We start from the raw sequence: 4,678 nt of genomic DNA on the forward strand, positions 1-4,678 counted from the left end.
CAGGCGGGCAGGCAGGCAGGCGGGCAGGCAGGTTCCAGTTTCAAGTTTGGCCCAGTTCCTCCAAGCTAGCCCTGCATTTGCAAGTCCCCTGACACCCAGCTGTCACCTATGGAAAACAGAGAACCTGGGGGGATTTGCTGAAGGGAGCTCCTGAGACTTCCCACTCCCCACAGGCCCTCACAGCAGCAGCGGAGCCCGGGGCTGATGGAGTGGGTTTCTCTGGGAAGGACTCTGCCCTTGGATAGATCTGTATCTATGGTAACAGTAAGATGTTTGTGTGAATAACTGCAAAAAAAAAAAAAATAGTCTTTCAAATCTCTTCTTCTAAACTGTCAAGGCATGTTATTTCCAGCTTCAAATATTATTTTTAATAAATAAATACGTATTTTTCCCATGTAAACACTCAGGCAACTCTCTTTAGGACTTACATATTCCCAGGGTGCATAATGGGAGGTGTTTCAGTTACACACGAGGGAAACATGCTGTGAGTCAGAGGAAAGAGTAAATGAAGTAAGAAAAGTGTTGTGTGTGTGCCTGCGTGTGTGCCTGCAGTGTGTGCCTGCGTGTGTGCCTGCGTGTGTGCCTGCAGTGGAGGGGCGATGTGCCTGCGTGGGGGGCTCCTTGGAGTGATGGGCATTAGCATTCTCATGACTGCAGCCTGGGAGTCTGGTTATTCCAAAGGACCTGGCGCTCAACGCCAGCATGACTGAAGCCTTGAAGGCAAGCAGGCACCCTCCACGGGTGTGATCTGCTGCCCAGAGGGCCAGGAATGGCATCCTTGCATTCCGATCATGCTGGGTCCCCAGACAAGGGCAGGGGTTCACATTGGAATTCCTCCATCTGGGAAGAGAGGACTTTTGCGATTGGTGTATTCGGACCGGAGTATACACTCACCGACATTCAGTCTGGGCGAAGTGGGGGCACCCGAAGGCAGAGGGGGACTGTGTGGTTGGTTCACTTTCTGGGGTGCCACTGAGTCCCTCTACCCTGCAGATGCCTGCACACGGCTCTTTGAGTTGGACGTCACGGGAGGGAATCCTTTTTCCCGTGAGGCAGGTTCTCAAGACAAGCATATTCTTTCATACTTACACACAGGTCCAATGGAGAAAGGGGGTGGGGCCTCAGGCTAAAATGTGCCGCTGAGTTACACAGAGAGGCAGAGAGTGCCACTGAGCCCTGCCCAAAAGCTCATGACTGAGTGAATGTAGATGATGGTGATGTCTCCTTCCCCTGAAGCCCCACGGAACACACGTCCATTCCAGAGCACAGAGGAGGCGGGGTGGCCAGGGTGCGATGGGGCGGGAGAAGGTGTTGTCTGCAGTGGACTGAGGAAAGGTGGAAGGAGATGGATCAGATGGCATTGAAGGGGAATTGTGAGAGAGAGCCGGGAAATGTGACAATGGTATTTACCTGGCCAGGGCACGGGGAGGCCTTTCTCTATCCTGCTGATACTCGTCTGCTCCCTGGACCCATATTCCCTCTTTCCAACTGCCTTAGTCTATTTTCAATTGCTTGTAACAAAATGCCTGGAACTGGATAATTTATAAGAAAAGGAATTTATTTCTTCCAGTTATGGAGGCCTCTGAGAAGTCCAAGCTGGAGGTGTGGCATCTGGTGAGAGCCTTCTTGCTACTGGGGACTCACTACGAAACCCCAAGGCAATGCCGGACTCCACATGGAGAGGGGGCTGAGCATGTTAACATAGCAACGTGCTAGCTCAAGCCTCTTCCTCCTCTTCTAAAGCCACCTATTCCCCTCCCATGATAACCCATTAATCCATGAACCCATTAGTCCATGAGTGGATTCATCCATTCATGAGGGTGGAGCCCTCTTAAAGGCCCCACCTCTCAGTGCTGCCACATTGGGGATTAAGTGTCAACGTGAGTTTTAGAAGACACATTTAAGCAGAAACGCCTCTCTCCCTGCCTTGCTCCTACCAAACTTGTAAAACATTGCAGTCAACTCTGAGAAAAGGAATGGAGGCAGGAGACACTAAGATGGGCACACACAAACGGACTGGGTATTGGAGCCCACGGCAGAAGCACTAGCATCCATCCAGCGCCGGCTGACTGCCGGGACTTGCACTAGGTGCAGCTGTGAAACAGCTCTTCAGGTGGGCAGACTTGTCCCTGTCTGCTGGTGCAGAAGCTAAGACTGAAGGAGGTCGTTTAGTGACACGGCCCGGACAGAAATCCAAATCTGTCCACTAGGCTTTGAGCCTGGAGTTTCTTTTTTCTTTTCTTTTCTTTTCTTTTCTTTTTTTTTTTTTTTTTTTTTTTTGGAGATGGAGTCTTGCTCTGTCTCCCAGGCTGGAGTACAGTGGCCCCATCTTGGCTCACTGCAACTTCTGCCTCCCAGATTCAAGAAATTCTCCTGCCTCAGCCTCTCGAGTGGCTGGGACTACAGGCACCCACCACCATGATTGTCTAATTTTTTTTTTTTTTTAATTTTAGTAGAAACGGGGTTTCACCATGTTGCCCAGGCTGGTCTCGAACTCCTGAGCTCAGGCAGTCCACCCTCCTTTGGCCGCCCAAAGTGCTAGGATTACAGGCGTGAGCCACCGCACCCGGCTGAGCCTGGAGTTTCTAAATGAGACGTTTGTCACAGTGGAGGGAGGTAGAGCACAAGGGTTAGGACTCCAGCCCTGGGCCAGGCGGTCTCGTGCAAGCCCCGCCTCTCCCGTACTAGCGAAGTTGTGAGGACAGCGCCTGCACGCAACACTCGCTCGCTAACTTGTAACTGTTATTATTACAGAAAGCGTGGAGCCAAACAGATGGCAGAGGCCAAAGGAGGAGCGCGCCAAACCCGAGGTAGATCTGAGTTCGCATCTTGGCGATTGTTTAGCTGGGCCAGGGTAAGTGCCTCACTGTTCCTCATCTGTAAATGAACACTGGTGCTGAGGTTGGGGTGAGCGCCTCACCGAGCCTCAGTTTCTCATCTGTAAAACGGACTCCTGTGTTTGGCTCGTGGCAGGGGCTGCCGAGCACGCGGATGGGTCCTCAGGAGGCTGGGCCGTCAAGAGCCTGCGATGGCACCACCTGATGCTAGAGAACGAGAACGCCAGTGCGTGCCCAACCGACAGGGAAGGACACGGGACACTGGAACAGGGGAGATGACACGGAAGAAATCAGGGGGAGCCAAAAGTGGCCATGCCGAGGAGGAGGGCGGAGGGGGCTGGGAGAGAAAAGCCCAGGGCTGTACGCTCGCATCCCTCTGCTGCCGGCCCCTCAGGTACATTCAAATACCGGGCATGAGGCCCGCAGACAAGGCTTTGAAAGGATATTGTTCTCCCATAAACAGAAGTGAAGGTGCTGGAAGAGGGCATGAGCAGGAAAATTATGGCTGGGCTGTGGACATCTATGGAGAAGACAGACGTGTGTGTCACTGTTGAGCAAAGGAGAGCCCTGCACACCTGCCCAGGGAGAAGGCACCCTGCCTTGGGCTGCTTCTGGCTGCAGAGCCAGCCTGGCAGATCTTGTAGTCCCTCCCCTCCAGACTCAGTAGCAATTTTGACGCCCCCATTATTTTTCTTTTTCTTTTCTTTTCTTTTTTTTTTTTTTTTTGAGGCGGAGTCTTGCTCTGTTGCCCAGGCTGGAGTGCAGTGGCGCGATCTCCGCTCACTGCAAGCTTCGCCTCCCGGGTTCAGCCATTCTCCTGCCTCAGCCTCCCGAGTAGCTGGGACTACAGGCGCCCACCACCACGCCCAGCTAGTTTTTGTGTATTTTTAGTAGAGATGGAGTTTCACCATGTTGGCCAGGATGGTCTCGACCTCCTGACCTTGTGATACTCCCGTCTCGGCCTCCCAAAGTGCTGGGATTACAGGCGTGAGCCACCGCGCCCGGCCCAGCGCCTCCATTTTTATAGGCGTCTGAACTCCCTGTTTTCTTTGCTTCCTTTTGCTTTAGAGAAAAATGTAAAGAATTTGAAGACAGCCATCGTCCCTTACCCACCTACACATTCATATATGTAGATGCAGAGACAGGCTACGTACCTTTAGATTATAGGAAAAAGTACCTTCTGGGGTCTCTCCTTGCAGCGCTACACGACAGCAGAGTACGAGTCTGAGGTGGAGGGAGTCATGGCAGGACAAGCCTTTAGAAAATTTCTTCCACTCTTTGACCAAGTATTGGTTGAAAGGAGTGCTGCTGAAACTGTAACCAAAGGAGGCATTATGCTTCCAGAAAAATCTCAAGGAAAAGTATTGCAAGCAACAGTAGTCGCTGTTGGATCGGGTTCTAAAGGAAAGGGTGGAGAGATTCCACCAGTTAGCCTGAAAGTTGGAGATAAAGTTCTTCTCCCAGAATACGGAGGCACCAAAGTAGTTCTGGATGACAAGGATTCTTTCCTATTTAGAGATGGTGACATTCTTGGAGAGTACTTAGACTGAAATAAGTCACTATTGAAATGGCATCAACATGAAGCTGCCCATTCCACTGAAGTTCTGAAATCTTTCATCATGTCAATAATTTCCATTTTTTATAATAAACTAATAATAACTAATGACAAAAAAAAAAGGAAAAAGTACCTTCTAAATTTGCAGCAAGAGGCAGGAGCAATCTTAAAAAGGGGGTTTGAGAAGCCAGCAGCCCACCCTTAGGTGGTCTAGGGATCCCTTCCTGCCACAGTAGAAGCCTGAATTTTCAGATTTTCTCCAAGTGTAAAGATAAAAAAGTAAAAC

General features: G+C 50.9%; 1 pseudogene; it reads left to right on the top strand.

The window, feature by feature from the left end:
* Positions 1–4,078: 4,078 nt before the first annotated feature.
* LOC104655730 lies at positions 4,079–4,387 on the top strand (annotated as a pseudogene).
* The last annotated feature ends 291 nt before the right edge of the window (positions 4,388–4,678 follow it).

The sequence above is a fragment of the Rhinopithecus roxellana genome, chromosome 21 (genome assembly GCF_007565055.1).
Source record: "Rhinopithecus roxellana isolate Shanxi Qingling chromosome 21, ASM756505v1, whole genome shotgun sequence".
NCBI classification, from domain to species: domain Eukaryota; kingdom Metazoa; phylum Chordata; class Mammalia; order Primates; family Cercopithecidae; genus Rhinopithecus; species Rhinopithecus roxellana.